Source organism: Salmo trutta, chromosome 10 (assembly GCF_901001165.1).
Source record: "Salmo trutta chromosome 10, fSalTru1.1, whole genome shotgun sequence".
NCBI lineage: Eukaryota > Metazoa > Chordata > Actinopteri > Salmoniformes > Salmonidae > Salmo > Salmo trutta.
The window spans coordinates 30,383,913-30,401,751 of record NC_042966.1 but is presented as its reverse complement, the minus strand read 5'-3'; the positions used below and the strand labels follow the sequence as shown (position 1 = coordinate 30,401,751).

At 40.5% G+C, this 17,839-nt stretch overlaps 1 protein-coding gene across 24 annotated transcripts in view; it reads left to right on the top strand.

Annotated features, from left to right (window-relative positions):
- Positions 1–17,839, top strand: part of LOC115201553 (neurexin-1a) — a 539,338-nt gene that overhangs the window by 453,960 nt on the left and 67,539 nt on the right. The window lies entirely within an intron of this gene.

Genomic DNA, 17,839 nt, shown 5'->3' with positions numbered 1-17,839 from the left:
TCCTATGTTTGTTCACATGCCAAACTTGGCATGACAATGACCTTAAGAGTTTTCAAGAAAAGCACAAACAAATTTGACTCATTTTGTGGTTGTCTGCGGCTTAAATTATTTTATTTTATTTGATGGAATGTATGTTTCATCATGGCCTCAAGCCTTTTGAAAAGTCTCTGCATGCGTTTGACACACACTGAGTGTACAACCTACTAGAAACACCTTCCTAATATTGAGTTGCACCCCTTTTACCCTCAGAGGTATGCTGGCCCTTTTTGACTCCAATGATTCTCACAGTTGTGTCAAGTTGGCTGGATGTCCTTTGGGTGGTTGACCATTTTTGATACACATGGGAAACTGTTGAGCGTGACAAAACCAAGCAGTGTTGTAGTTCTTGACACAAACCGGTGCGCCCAGGACATACTACCATACCCCGCTCAAACACACTTAAATATTTTGTCTTGCCCATTCACCCTCTGAATGGCACACACACACAATCCATGTCTCAATTGTCTCAAGACAAAAAAATCCTTCTTTAACTTGTCTCCTCCCCTTCATCTACACTGATTGAAGTGGATTTAACAAATTACATAAATAAGGGATCATAGCTTTCACCTGTATTCACCTGGTCAGTCTACAGTGCCTTCCGAAAGTATTTAGTACAAAGATACAGGGATCCTTCCTAACTCAGTTGCCAGAGAGGAAGGAAACCGCTCATTGATTTCACCGAGAGGCCAACGGTGACTTTAAAAGAGTTAGAGTTTAATGGCTGTGATAGGAGAAAACTGAGGATGCATCAACATCATTGTAGTTACTCCACAATACTAACCTAATTGACAGAGTGAAAAGAAGGAAGCTTGTACACAATAAAAATATTCCAAAACATGCATCCTGTTTGCAACAAGGCACTAAAGCAATACTGCAGAAACATTTTGCAAATCAATTACATATTTGTCCTGAATATAAAGTGTTATGTTTGTGGCAAATCAAATACAACACATGAATGATTACTACTCTCCATATTTTCAAGTATAGTGGTGGCTGCATCATGCATGGGTATACTTGTACTTGTTAAGGACGGGGGAGTTTTTCAGGATAAAAAAGAAACAGAATGGAGCTAAGCACAGGCAAAATCCTAGAGAAAACCTGATTCAGTCTGAAATGTTTAAAGAATAATGGTGTGGAAAGCTCTTCGTGGCTTACCCAGAAAGACTCACAGCTGTTATCACTGCCAAAGGTGCTTCTACAAAGTATTGATTCATGGAGTGAATACTGACGTACAATGTCAATACATTTGCAAACATTTCTAAAAACATGTTTTCACTTTGTCATTATGAGTTATTGTGTGTAGATGGGTGAGAAATTGGTTTATTTAATACATTTTGAATTCAGGCTGTAACACAACAAAATGTGCAATAAATCAAGGGGTATGAACATTTTCTGAAGGCACTGTATGTCATGAAAGAGCAGGTGTTCTTAATGTTTTGTCCACTCAGAGCACATTACATGCTTACCCAACAACTTACACAATACGGATGTTCTCATAACTGTCCTAATATTATAAGTATTATGAGTTGTGTTATGTGCTCTTAGCTGTTCGATGATGCATCTGACCTCAATAACAGAGGGTGAATCACGTCTCCAGCAGGGTACCCCATCATCAGCTTAACATACCATCACTGTTTATGCCAATGTATGCTATGACACTGCTAGACATATGCTGCAATCAAATGTGACATATTACATTTAGAAACATGACAAAGGACACATTGGAATAGAGTGATTTAATAATCTCTCCTTCTGGAGAAACAGAGATATTAAGTATTATATATAATTATATGTAAATTAAAACATGCAGGTACATTTTCATCATATAAATTATTGTTCCGAAAAATGGTTGAAAATTATTAATATCAACAGCTTTATTAGTTCTTTCAAATAAGATATTTTGCTTGTGGAGCTTACAGACAACCCAAAACATGTTGAAAGAAGTAAGTAAATAAATCTGTGTTTCACTAAATAGATATTTGCGAAAAATCCATAGTTCAACAATTTTAACAATGCTGGTTCTATTGGAAGCTGGATTGCGTGCAGACATGCAGACTAGACTGTATGGCCAGGACTCATTTAGGTCACTGTGTATAGGGGAGTTAAGGGTAAGTTGCTCCTACCTCTCTAAAGTTGCTTTTGTGTGTGTCTCACCAGGGAGAGACAGCACTATGTGGGGTGGCCTCCTCAAGCACTATTGTAGTGAAGAAATACACATGATGCTGCATAGGGCACAGCCCAGGGGGCGTTTTCTGCCTCCATGCTCAAAATAACAAATAAAAGAGAAATAAAGAAAAAGAGGAGAGGCCAATGAAAACTAGGGTAGTTGTCGTTTAAATTGTTGTGCAATTCCGAGGCTATGAAGCGATTGCATGTCTTGGGATAAAAGAGAGTGATTTTGGTGGAGCAGTGAACATTGAATCACTTTCATGCCAAATTGATGGACCAGGGTATGGGCTTAGAGTTCACCCCTTGGGTATATGTGCACTGGGCTTGAAGGAGGTGTCTGGCTAATGCTTGATCAGCCACAGACCAAAAGAGTCAAGGAGTCAGAGGAATGGGGTCTGCCTCACAAACTAGCTGGCTGACCTCCAAAGACATAATAACAAGAGAATGGGCGGTCATTTAAGTCACATCACAACCTTTCAGGATTTTTGCTTCACTCCTCAATTGCCCAGAAGTCGTTTGTGGTAATTGTGAGATAAAACTAGTGGTCATTGTGGGTAATAGCAGAGAGTAAATGTGTTGAGGTAGCTTAAAAAGCAGGAGAAATGAGGAAAGGAACAACAACTGAATGCATTCAACTGAAATGTGTCTTCTGCATTTAACCCAACCCCATTTAACCCACCTCCAACTGAAATGTGTCTTCTGCATTTAACCCAACCCCATTTAACCCACCTCCAACTGAAATGTGTCTTCTGCATTTAACCCAACCCCATTTAACCCACCTCCAACTGAAATGTGTCTTCTGCATTTAACCCAACCCCATTTAACCCACCTCCAACTGAAATGTGTCTTCTGCATTTAACCCAACCCCATTTAACCCACCTCCAACTGAAATGTGTCTTCTGCATTTAACCCAACCCCATTTAACCCACCTCCAACTGAAATGTGTCTTCTGCATTTAACCCAACCCCATTTAACCCACCTCCAACTGAAATGTGTCTTCTGCATTTAACCCAACCCCATTTAACCCACCTCCAACTGAAATGTGTCTTCTGCATTTAACCCAACCCCTCTGAATAGGTTGTATTTCTATGCAAACATAAGAAATGTTATCCTACTACGTTATTTTCTTTGAGTTTCTAAAAGTATTCCGAATACACAGTTTCTTCTGGCCCTTGAAGTATTATCCATATTTATGTATTTTTATTTTGAAATAAACATATTGTCCTTATTGTGAAAAGAGGACCGGTAATGTTGTAGTATTTACTTCCCGTGTTCACAGTGGGTTGATACTCAGCTGTGGGGGCTGCTTTCATATTAGATATTATACTGCTGACATGTTCAAAGCGGTGTGTTGGCATAACTAATTAATAATTGATCAGAACGTCCCTTTTGAGGAACAAGCAAGGGCAATACTGTGCAATCAAAACAAATCTAGGAATAAAGAATATTGTAGTCTAGACAACATAATCAATACAGGCACAGTCAAGTTACTTGATCCCTCTGATTGGATATTAGGTAGAGCCCAAGCCTTGACTCCTCTCTCTGATTGGGTATTGGGTGGAACCCAAGCTCGGCTCATTGGCTAATTGTCTCACTGTCCTTCGTGTGCATTTATGCCACAGAGGATAAGGCATTAATGCTGTCCAAAAGCAAATTAGCTTTTCAGGAAGATATTTTGCATTCAAGGCTTTCGAGACTCACATACCCCCACAATAGCAAATGATGGCCCAGTTTCTAGGAAATGCATACAGACAAAATGATTGGGAACCTAAAATAGACACAGCCTCTCTCCATCCCTCCCCATGCCTCCCGAGTCCGTCAGAGTGTTCCAGACCATTTCTGTCTGTCCACAAAGGGAGGGAGAAACCCAGGCATCATCCTCTTTTACTGGCTTCCTGCCTGCCTGTCTGTTTTCATAGAGCTCAGTGCAAGTTTGTGACTGTAAGGAAAAGCAAGAGAGAGAGAGAGAGAGACAGAAAGAGAGAGACAGAAAGAGAGAGACAAACAAAGAGAGACAGAAAGAGACAGCGAGAGAGATAAAGAAATAATCCAAGCAAGTAAATTCCAATGTTATTATTTGTTTCCATTTCATAAATATTGATCTGGGGTAAATGTTTTCTCCCCCCTCCTAAGATTAGTCCTGGCCCGTGAACCGTAGCAGCAGCATGCAATCCACGGTGGAAGATCAGACAATGGTCTGTAATTGTGTCTAATCTGTAATCCGTGTATGAGGTACTATCTTAAATCGCGACACAAGCCGAAGAATTGGCCGTCAGGAAGGAAATGAAGCTTGATACTGCTGCTGATGCGCCTGTCCTACTTTTCTGTTCCAAATCGGTTCATCTTAATGGAATAGCAATGTGTTACTCATGTCAATGAAAGCCATCCATGTTCATATTTGCTCACAGGTGTAAATGCATTCTGAATAGACTGTCAATATGAGCAGATACTACATACTGTAGAGTACACACCACCTAAACAAGAGAAACATAAAACTTCTACTCTCTCAGCTGAGTAGGTACATCATCTAACTGCCAAAAAATCAATGAATTACACTTTTCAATAAACAATCATCAATCCATTTGTTTTTTCAACAACCATTGATGTGTCCATGATGACATGTTGTTTGAACCACTCAAAGTAGCTCCGTCATATCCATTGTGATGAAGTGTTGAGGAGTGTAATTTGCTGATAGTTACAGAATCGATGGCTGTCTCATTACAGCAAAAGGCCCTCTTTGTGTGAAACAGAAAGATAATCCCTAGATGTAGATAATCGAGTCCAGGGCAAGCGTGTCATCATTATCATCATTATCTGTTACAGCATTATCAGTGTGTTTGTATCTGGGGTGCACCATTTTTATATCCAAGCAATTACCTTTGTCCAGGCACTAGCCATTGTCTTTCATATATTCCTACCTCGTCAGTCCACTTTTTGTTTAAACCTAACATTTTCTGTCTTTCTGTGCTATTACACATCAGTGAAGGTCAGCATTGATTTGGTTAATCTTTCCCCACCCATTCCTGCAACCTTACCATTTACAGTTCCATCATTTAGCAGACACTCTTATCCACATACAGGAGAAATTAGGGTTAAGTGGCTTGCTCAAGGGCACATCGACAGATTTTTCAACTAGTCTGCTCGGGGTTTATGAACAAGCAACCTGTCAGTTACTGGTCCAACGCTCTTAAGCTACCTGCTTTCCCTATTTCATAGTTATTATCCAACTTGTTAAATATGTTAGCACTGTGAATAAACAGATACAGAAAGTGGTAAAAGACATTGCAGTAATCTGCCTGGTAGTACCTCAGGATCATTGCACCAACCCCCAGCTACTAACACAGCTTTGATCTTTGATGCAAACAAAATGCAGCAAATTCCCAAGAGTCCTACATATGAAATTGCATGCACCACACACGCATACATAAATATACATCTTCCTTTTGGGAAATCTTTGAAATTCATGGCCTGGTATCTGTAGATTATTCTATAAGTATTGGTTTTACATATAATGTACTGTGTATGCGAAGCCGCATGTAAACCTCCTCCAGATTGGCTATGAATTGTACTCCAAAATATTTCATAGTGAACCCGTACCAATGTCTTAAAATAAATGAGAATTCAAGGATGAGAAATGCATACTTACATACTTACATTGACAACTTAACACACATAGATACATACACAAACACATACACATGACACATACACTACATACGCCCACACACACTTAACATGCACACACGTGCGTACTGACGCAACACACACTCTCATACACACACAACATACACATTCACACTCACCATACACTGCTGCTAGTCACTTTACCCCTACCTGTACAGTATGTACAGTACACATCTACCTCAATTACCTCGTACCCCTGCACATTGACTCGGTACTGGTACCCCCTGTATAATTTGTAAGTCGCTCTGGATAAGAGCGTCTGCTAAATGACTTAAATGTAAATGTATATACCCATGTTATTTTCTACTCCATATATATATATATATATATATATATATATATATATATATATATATAGACATGTTATTTTCTACTCCATATATATAGACTGTCAGGTGGCTCAAGGAAGCAGGAGGGGTGAAGTCAAGCGCAGGAGACACAAATCCGTGAACACACTTTTAATTGGTATCCACACAGTCCAAAACTAGGTAGGGCAGGGCGCATAAAACAAATGCCCAAAATACCAGCCCACACACAATGCAGGGACGCAGCCCACAATAAACTCTGCGAAACCACAGGCAGAGGGAAACACCTGTTCCTCAGACGACAATCGTCCTGACATAAAACAATCACGCACAAACAACAAGCCTACATAGCAAATTTCAATGTAGGATTGCAGAAGGGCCTCTAAGAGTTAGCTGAGTAGTGTGTGTGGGTGTTGGTCCCTGTGAGTGTGTGTGTACCTTCGTTCATTCCTGGAAGCAGCATACACCTATACAATATCTATTTACCATATATCAACTAAAGCCAATGTATGAACATATTTTCACACAATACTAATTCAGCACAACTAAATAAGTTATGGGGAAGAAAATACATGGACTTGTTATCCTCACTATATTAATTATTGAACAACATAGTACTTGTGTGTTTTGTCCCTCAGGACCCTCTTCAACCCAATGCTAGAGCACGCTGTCTAAACATTCCCATAGCCTTGTGGGATCCTTGGCGTGCACCACAGTGAGTGAAGTAGCTAGCTAGCTAATGTGATAACCCTAGCGTTTTTTAAGACAATCTGAACACACACACACACACACACACACACAGCGTTTGCTCCTGGAGCTAAGACAATCACCACCCACAGATCATTACCTCTCATCATTGATCACCTTTTGTAACAGTTTAATGCTTTCATTGACACTCATTAGTTGATTAGGGTCAATCAACTGACGACCTCCGGGTACAAGAGGTTAAAAAGAAAATAATTCTACTGCATGGACAGAATGTGTGTGTGTGTGCGTGTGTGCAACAGATCACTACTAAATGAAATAGAAACAGTGAATTAATGATCATTATCCTCGTAGAGCCACCTAATGGGTTCATTCAGACTCAGCCATCTATGAAGATCTGTGAAGGAGATCAACCACTAAGCTGTTAGAAGTGTCCTAGGTTTTTATATATACAGTACCAGTCAATTGTTTGGACACACCTACTCATGCAAGGGATTTTCTTTATTTTTACTATTTTCTACACCGTAGAATAATAGTGAAGACATCAAAACTATGAAATAACACTGGGGTGGCAGGTAGCCTAGTGATTGGAGCATTTGGCCAGTAACCAAAAGATTGCTAGATCAAATCCCTGAGCTGACAAGGTAAAAATCTGTTGTTCTGCCCCTGAACAAGGCAGTTAACCCACTGTTCCCCGGTAGGCTGTCATTGTAAATAAGAATTTGTTCTTAACTGACTTGCCTAGTTAAATAAATAAAAACTATGGAATCATATAGTAAGCAAAAAACTGTTAAACAAATCAAAACATATTTGAGATTCTTCAAAGTAGCCACCCTTTGCCTTGATGAGGGGCGGCAGGTAGCCTAGTGGTTAGAGCATTGGACTAGTAACCGAAAGGTTGCAAGATTGAATCCCCGAGCTGACAAGGTACAAATCTGTTGTTCTGCCCCTGAACAAGGCAGATAACCCACTGTTCCTAGGCTGTCATTGAAAATAAGAATTTGTTCTTAACTGACTTGCCTAGTTAAATAAAGTTAAAAATAAATAAAATGACAGCTTTGCACACTCTTGGCATTCTCTCAACCAGCTTCATGAGGTAGTCACCTAGAATGCATTTCAATTAACAGATGTGCCTTGTTAAAAGTTCATTTGTGGAATGTCTTTCTTCTTAATGCGTTTGAGCCAATCAGTTGTGTTGTGACAAGGTAGGGGTGGTATACAGAATATAGCCCTATTTGGTAAAATACAAAGTCTATATTATGGCAAGAACAGCTCAAATAAGCAAAGAGAAATGACAGTCCATCATTGTTTTAAGACATGAAGGTCAGTCAATGCGGAAAATGTGAAGAACTTTGAACGTTTCTTCAAGTGCAGTCGCAAAAACCATCAAGCGCTATGATGTAACTGGCTCTCATGAGGACTGCCACAGGAAAGGATGACCCAGAGTCACCTCTGCTGCAGAGGAAAAGTTCATTAGAGTTTACTAGCCTTAGAAATTGCAGCCCAAATAAATGCTTCATAGAATTCCAGTAACAGACATATCTCAACATCAATTGTTCAGAGGAGACTGTGTGAATCAGGCCTTCATGGTCGAATTGCTGCAAAGAAACCACTGCTAAAGGACACCATTAAGAAGAAGAGATTTGCTGTTTTAGTATTCCACGCCAGCCCTTTCCTGTCAACTCCTGTGTGTCTTTCTGTGGTTGTTATTGTGTGTTGTCTTGGTCTCTGTGGGGAGTATATAGCCTGCCTCCAAAATGGCACCCTGTACTTTATATAGTGCATGACTTTTGACCAGGGCCCATAGGCAGGTGACAAAAACACACTGCCTTTTGTCTCTCTCCTTTCCTCATCTGGTTGTCAGTTGAAGAGGTGTGTGTTTTTTATTATCAGAGGGGGAGTGGAAGGAATGCCTCATCAAGACACTTTCCATTTATCTCCACATGTCTAGGTGTCTAGTTTAGAAAATAATAGTGAGTTCAGCCAATTCTGCCTCTTCGAACACAGGTTGAAGTTTGGTGAAGAATGTTATTGGTACATCCTGATCTGATTAGTTTGGGGCTATTCTTGTATGCCACTCAACAGGCCAGAACAGACTGCAGTAGACAACAGCAAAGAAGAAAATATGAATGGCCCATAGCATTGTAGCGGCAGCAGAAGAAGCATCAGTCTCAGGAATAGGCCAGGGTGGACAGTGAAAGAAAAAATGAGTAAATAAATAGAGAAAGGGAGAGCGAGGATGAGACCGATAGCAGACAATACTTTGTCAAAGCCTCCCAGAGATCAGACAGATAGCACTCTGTCTCACTACACCCCCCACTTCCCATCCCCAGCAGAGATCAGACAGACAGCATCCTGTCTCACTGCATCCCCCACTTCCCAATCCCAGCAGAGATCAGACAGACAGCATCTCGTCTCACTGCACCCCCCACTTCCCAATCCAAGCAGAGATCAGACAGACAGCATCTCGTCTCACTGCACCCCCCACTTCCCAATCCAAGCAGAGATCAGACAGACAGCACCCTGTCTCACTGCACCCCACTTCCCATCCCCAGCAGAGAGGCTAAAAGAGACTCCTGATAGGACCCGATCTGTGGCAGTGATGGATCCAGCCCTTCGCTTCACTGTATTATCACACCAGACCAGCTCTGTGACTAGAGAGATTAATCATACAGGTGTCTGCGACAGGGACACCCAGGTAGCCAAGAGAACAGACAACCAGGTGGCTGAGAAGACCATAGGAGATCAATGACTGAAGGGTTTGTAAAGTAAAAGCAAAGAAATGGAACACAGTGATGTGTCATGTCCATGTTATGGCAGTAACAAGCTAAATTTAAATATAATTTATTTGAAATTACTCTATTTACAGTAGATGTATTGTCAAATCAAAGGCAGTAGGGCAGAAAAAAGGATTATATTAATCTCTAATGCTCTTGTTTGCTCTCAGAATGAAGGGAGGAAAGAGAACATTTGTAGTGGCATTCATATCAGACTGAATTTCAGGCATTTTAGTTTCTTCAATTCCAGTCATTAAAAAATGATAAACTATAACACAGCTATAATTAGCCACCACAACCCACATACATATTTGCCCCTCTGATTATGAACAAACAGTCCAGCTAGCCCTATTCTCAAATTAACTTAGTAAACACTGTACTCCTAAATGGTCCAACTCTCATTCATGAGTTTGTTTCATTAGTTAGCTGTTTTATATATTCTGTGCAGAGAAACAGAGAGATTTCTTAATTTGCTGAAAGTAGAAATAACAAGAATTAGGAAGCTGTCTCTTTAGAAAACAATAATGCTATTGATTAATAATTTGTTCAACAATTACACATTAGACTACTGTAACGGCCGTCATAGCGAATGGACCAAGCCGCAGCGGGTACCTGAATGCTCATGTTTATTTTACAAAATAAAAACACGAAAACAATGAACGGACGACAAACAGTCTTGCAGGCAACACACAGCTATGCAAAGAACAACCTCCCACCAACCCCAAACAAAACACACCCCTCTATATAGGACCTTCAATCAGAGGCAACTTGGAGCAGCTGCCTCCAATTGAAGGCCAAATCAATAAACTAAACATAGAACTACAAAGACTAGACTAGAACATAGAAATATACTAACATAGAACATAGCCCAAAAACCCCAGAAAACACTAACCAAACACCCCTCTACATAAACACACACCCCGAACCACATAAAACAAATACCCCCCTGCCACGTCCTGACCAAACTACAATAACAAATAACCCCTTTACTGGTCAGAACGTGACAACTACAGTACATTGGCTTCACATAAGCCCATGACTTGGGTTTATTTATTTCCCCTGTGAGCAGTTTGCTTTTTGAGGCTGACTAGTGATAGAACACTAACATCCAAAATGGTGGTCCAAAATGTCTTCCCCCTGAGAAGGAACCTCTAGCCGGGGTGCCAGTCTGTTTCTGCTCTCTTGCCAACTCCATATGAAATCATCCTGCATAAACATATGTGGAACCAGGCTAGTGAACCTCTTACCTCTGCCACCAACTAATTTACATCCAAATAGCCAATTAGCCCCTCCATTTTACCAGTACGTCCCAGGTTACTCCAGGTGTAATGGCCTTCTGTTTTGGGATGGGAGCCATGTCCAACAGACGATGGAGGCGGCCAATGTGTGTGTGTTTATGTGTGTGTGTGTGTGTGTGTGTGTGTGTGTGTGTGTGTGTGTACATGCATGAATGCGAGCCTTGGTCCTTTTGTTTGTGTGTGTGTGTGTGGCCTATTTCATTCCCATTCCTTCAAACACACCAGATGGTTTGGTTCCAGTTGAATTGGCTTGTATTGACAGACCGTGTCTTGATCTGGGGCCTTCAGAAAGAGGAAAGGACAGAACCTTGGCGAACTATAGATTTACAGAGAGAAACTTAGGGTAAATCCCAAATGACATACTGATGACATACTGCGCTGGCACTGCTGTCTTCTCCCCTAGGGAATGTCCTTGTATGTCAAGTTATGTCAAACCCTTGGAGGGAGGTTTAGGATAAACTTAGCTATGCTGATGAGTCATTGGGTGATGTCTCAATGTTTTACTTCATAATCACTGCTTTTTGCTTTTTCATTTGGTCTCTGCAGTTATATTATGACTGTTTTAGTGGGTCACTGTCTCACTTCATAAATAGATACATTGTAGTTTTGAGTGTATCTCAAACTCCCAACTACCAGTGTAAAACAATGGGTAAAGGTTGTTTCCTCACAGGCTGAATGAATAAAGTATCATAGAGAATGTTTCGTCATCATTTCTGATTGATCCTTTCATCAACAGAAGGTCCTGTATGGCTCAGTTGGAAGAGCATGGTGCTTGCAACGTCAGAACTGTGGGTTCAGTTGGTTCTTCGAGGTAGAATGGTCCGTCCTGTAGCTACCTTTCTCATACACTACGGCATAGTATAGTGTTCCTGTGACTTCCAGAGTGCTGAATATAGCAGCAGTTCAGGTGAAATTAATAACTAAGCTTTCAGAGAATATTAAGCAATAATTTCAGATTGATCCAGTTGTCGCCAGCTGTACAGTACAGTATATTGTCTCTGTGAATGCAAGTGTGTTAAATATAGCTGTTGTTAAGGTGAAATGATAGCTCCTTAACACAGCTATGTCTGAAGGCCCTAACTGAAGAGAGACTGCTAAATATTGCACTGTACCGATCGGTTCTATTACTGTTGTATCCCCCCTGCCATCGCACTTTTAGGTTATATGGCATCGATTTAGATGTTCTAAGAAAATATATTGCTTCCCACCTCGCCTCTTTGATACTGAAATGGGTTGGAGGTTGATAGAGATACTGAAATGGGTTGGAGGTTGATAGTAGTGAAGGAGATGTGAGGGTAGACGAGGGTAATCCCTTTCCATATATGCGACTCTACTCTGTCATTTCAATTTTGCAATTTCATAGTCATCCAGGTCTTTCACCTGTGAAAATTGCTACTTTTGAAGTCTGAAGTAAGAAAGAGTTGCCATGGCGGAACTTACATAAATGTTTTAAAAGGTTGACAGATAATGATAATTGAGAAGGTGGTGGGTAGATTACTCTTGAAGAATACTGGTTGCCGGTAGAATAAAGATGGCTGGTCGGTAAATGTTTTTGACAGGCCATGGAAGCCATTTTGACTGCATTCCTGAAATAGAGATTGCGTTGGAAATAGGATCAGCCTGAGATATAAGTATCACAACAATGTAACCAATTGATTTTAGAGGAGACTGTACCTGTATCTGCTAAAAATCATAGATGAGGATATTTGATTGAATTTTTACAAACCCATCAACCAGTAGTAATACTCCAGATTATTTATATTTTATTAAACCACAGTGGAGCTGTGTTTGAAAGATACATCTAAAACTTTAGCAAATTAATTACAATGATAATTGTCTCTGAAATGACGGTCGCAGATTGTCCTTAAAAGGGACAAATCAGTCACCACTCACTAAGTCATTTTGAATAGTGTGCCCTACATTTGGAATCAAACACTATTGGTCTGAGATTGAGGATGACCTGGATTCATGCTGGTGCTTTACAATGATTGAAGATCTAACTTCAACTAGCTTCTGAACAAACACAGACACACACATTGACAGAAGACCTGACTTCAACCACAAGCTCTAATCATTTACTTTCCTGCCATATTATCTTCTTTTACCTTCTGAATAATTGCATGAGGCAGTCTGGAATCACACAGTCACACAAGGGTCTGAAACGATAACGTTACTGTCCATTTACATGGAAATTATTTTTGTGAAGTCAGCACTCAAATACACTAAATCAATACTATATAATACAACAATACCAGGAGGAATATATCTTCATCAACAATTTATTACCTTCGTTGTTTAGTGTTCCCTATTTTCTGTGAAAAAGCAGATGAGCAAACTTTAGACAGGTAGTGTGGTGCAAAGGTCCTACGCCTGACAACAGTATCGTCCATAGCTTTTAGAGAGAAAAAATATCAATAACCAGCAAAAGTCAATAGCCTAGCTCTCCCTCACCCTGAGAGACCTTGGAGGGTGTTTGTAGTCAACACTCTGTATTTTTTTCTTCCTTTGCCATTTCTGAAGGTTGTGTCCACACACACACGCACACGTACACACACACACACACACACACACACACACACACACACACACACACACACACACACACACACACACACACACACACACACACACACATACTTGTGCATCCCTAGTTCCATCTCGAGTCTCTGCATTGCAGTAGGACATTTCATCGGGGGTCTGTTAGCCTTGAGTAAATAATTGAAGATAGATAACCACATAGGCTTAGTGACACTCCAGTCTCCTACCAAATACTGCAGGGGGTTACAAAGAGTAGGTTATCAGGGGATGTAAGCATCAAGCGTCTCTGCACTAGGTACACCTAGTATATGTAATATTATTAATTGTGTTCCCAAAAACCGATCTTAGATCAGCATGCTTGATAGATATCTCAAACCTGAATTAGCACACTTATTGTGCTTCCAGGTGCCTGGAATGCTGGAGATTCTTCTTCCTTTTTAGACATAGGAAAGGTCATCATTGTTTTATTTTATAAACTTCAGAAGGGTTTAGGAACTGGTGCAACACGAGTCAAACTGTTGTCCATTATTTTTCGTCTCTGTTCATCTGTGACAGAGAACGCTTAGCTTTCATTGAGCATCTCCTCAGCAACCACTCAGGGTTGTCTGTGGCGCGCTGGCAACGTTTCTATCTCCTTCAAAATTAGTGAGCGCACAGAATGGTAGAAATGATTAAAAAGTGTGTTGTTTGTCGGCATTGAAGCCCCCGTGCTTTTTTCCTCTCACAATAGCAGAGAAGTGCCTCAGCTTTGGTGCTTTGAGGGGGCTGTTTGGAGGCTGTTCTGCATGGTTAGCGATGTGACGAGCAATTCCCATTAACAGCAGCAGTGTGAAAAACAGCCTGGATAATAATCAAGCCTCCCAAAACAGTGTTTTAATCCCCAATGGCACCCTTTTTCCTATTTATGCTATGGGCCCTGGCCAAAGTAGTGGGATAAACAGGTAATAGGATGCCATTTGGAACACAGGCAGTATTTTCTCATTTAGCTTGTTGGAGGCCGGCACTGTAATAGCAATGTGTTGAAATTAATTCTCTGGATGTTCTTGTGAATCAAAGCCCCATCAGAACTCACAAAATAAAGCACCCATGTACATGACAGAACATGGATGAATTAATGTGTATAGAAGGGAAATTAATAGCTTGAATGGTTTTGATGGTGCATCATTCTCCTTGAATTTACATTAGCTTGTTCTGTCTGTCTGTAGCGTATCAGGGGAATCAAATGTGTCTTGTGGCATTTCTCATGGGAACAGACTATACCAATATCATGGGCTACAATAACCGAAGGGCGTAGGCCTATTTAATGTTGTTCAAATTGAGTTTTATTATATTACATCAACTCTATAAAGAGTAAAAGAGATGTACAGCACATAGTAAAAAGTAAAAGCAGAGCTAAATATGCCTGCCGTACACATCATTTGGCAGTGGAAAAGTCAGTGTGACTATGTCCTTTATTAGTTGGCATACAGTTAGCAACTCCATGGCAGCTGTCCTCTCTGCTGTGTGACATCCCAGTGACCTCTGACCTCTTGACCTTGATCTCAGGTGGGTGGTGATGGTGGTTGTGTAGTTGATCAAACACTCGCACACACACACACACACACACACACACACACACACACACACACACACACACACACACACACACACACACACACACACACACACACACACACACACAAACACAGATCCAGAGGTAGAAGTGGTGCTGGTGGGGGTGTCGCCCAAGGCCTGTGACGGTCCAACATTGACAGATGGAGGAGAAAGGGATGTGGTAGACCACAGTGGCCCGGGACCTGAGAGGTACACTCATAGCGACAGTCCAAATCCATCACCTCGTTCTCCCTCATTAACGGCTTTTATTGAACCTACCCTTCAGAGGGACTCTGTACCGACACCCCTGCTGGCACACACACGCACGCACGCACGCACGCACGCACGCACGCACGCACGCACACACACACACACACACACACACACACACACACACACACACACACACACACACACACACACATTGCCTACAACCTACTCTCACTGCTCTTTACTGGACAAACACATAACCTGTCCTACTCCCTCTGTTAGTCCTCCAACTCAGTTTACATAGTGTCCAACGCTATACTGAAATAACTAATTTACTCTGTTTTTAGACACTAACCCTAGCCCTATCCCAAACCTTAACCCTTACCTTAACCAGTCTGAATTAATGGCTAAACTTTCATCAAAATGTAACATTTATCCCCCCTGGACAAACATTTAATACTCAAGTGAGACTGTGAGATCTTGTTGGATTTCCTGCTATACACCTGCCATCTCCTTTGTAATTTTTTGAAATACATTTTTTCTAAAGTTTTTTATTAATTTATCAACATGACATTACTTAACACTAATAACAACAAAAACATAACACTCAACAAGACAGCAAACAAGACAGAACCTTTCAAACATATATCAGTGGTTGGAATATTATACAGCAAAAAGATGCACAAAAAAAACGCCCATTGCATATATATTTTTTCTAACGTATGCCCTAGCTTCTCACCCACACATCCAGTCTCTTAATTAAAAAAGTGTTCCCATATCTTACAAAATGTCCCTTTCCTCTTCTGTAATTTTGCTATCATTGATTCATAAGATGAACAATCTTATAATGTGTACATTTCCCTCTTGTATCCCTGGTACACCACCTTACATTGGAAACAACATTTTTCCATACATCCTCCTGAATGTCACAACTAAAATCCCTCTGCTAAATCAACCTTAAATTCTCACAGTTTCCATATTGTGCATGTGAGACTCTTTTATAAAACACTGAAGCTGTGTGTGATATTCCTGGTAACATGAAATATTGTTCTAACAAGTTTTTATCTCTTTGGAGGTTAATACTCATAAGAGACCCCATGGAGCTCCTTAATTGTAAGTATTTCCAGAAATCTCTATTATCTGGCAAATAAAATGTTCCCTTCAGGTCCTGATAGGACATAAGCACTCCTTTCTCATATAGATCCGTAGTGCATGCAGGCCTTGTCTAAGCCATACCTCCCAGATAAATTAATGTTTTCCTATGCAAACCGATAGCTTGGGCCATATGGAAGAATATTTTTGTTTATACTGGGAAATTCCAAACCTCTTATGAATCTCAACCCATACCTCTTGGGAATGTTGTAGGATTGTCTGTCTCTCAATCCTTTTTTGTGATTAGGCCTCAATAGGCTTCAACGGGGCTGTGATAGACCTTTCAATCTGAGTCTATCCCAAATGGGAATCATAATTGCCCCAGTGTCTGGCCAATTTGGCTACTTCAAAGTATATGTTGTATAGTTTTACATTGGGTAATGCTAGTCCGCCGTTATCCCTTGGAGCATATAACTTGTTCATATTTATTTGGGGTTTTTACCCATCTAAAAGATAATCCTTAATAATTTGTTTGTACTGCTGAAATAAGGTAGAAATAGAGCATCATGGACACATAATTAAACTGTGGGGCAATGACCATTTTAACAGTATTTATTTTACCCCATAAAGTAAGATTAAGCAACCTCCATTTGTCAAGATTTTTCTTTATTATTTGTAGCAGTGGCATCATATTAATTTGCATAATATTCTGTAGTTTGTTACTCAATTTTATACCCAGGTATTTCATCCCTGATGGCACCCATTTGAATTGTAATGAAGTAATTGCAACAGGAGGACAGAATTTGGATACAGGCATACATAGCTTCTGACTTCTGCCAATTCATCTTATAACCAGATATCTGTGAACATGTCAATTGTGTTCAAAACCAAAAGGATTACGATATGTCATCAGCATATAAAAACAACTTATGCTAACTGGCGCCTCCCATCTCTCCTTTGATTCCTGAATAAGCTCTGACTGCTGCTGCCAAGGGCTCCAAAAATAGAGTAAAAAAGAGCGGTAAGAGGGGACTACCCTGCTGGGTTCCACTCGACAGATTAAAAAAGGAGTAGAGATCATACCATTTGTGAGGACTGCTGCTCTTGGATTGGAGTACAATACCTTAACCCACTTGATAAATCCAGAGCCAAAGCCAAACTTCTCAAGGGTATATGTTAAAAAGCCCCACTCCACCCTATTGAATGCCTTCTCCGCATCTAGGGAAAGGGCTGCCACCTGAGTATCCTCTTTTTGACTCAGCCACATGAGGTGAAGCAAACGTCTAAGATTGTCTGTGGAGGTTCTACTTTTTACAAATCCCACCTGATCTGTGTGAATAATATGAGGTAAAACCTTCTCCAGCCTCATGGCTAGTACTTTGGAGGGCACCTTACAATCAACTCCAATTAAACTGACTGGCGAAAACTC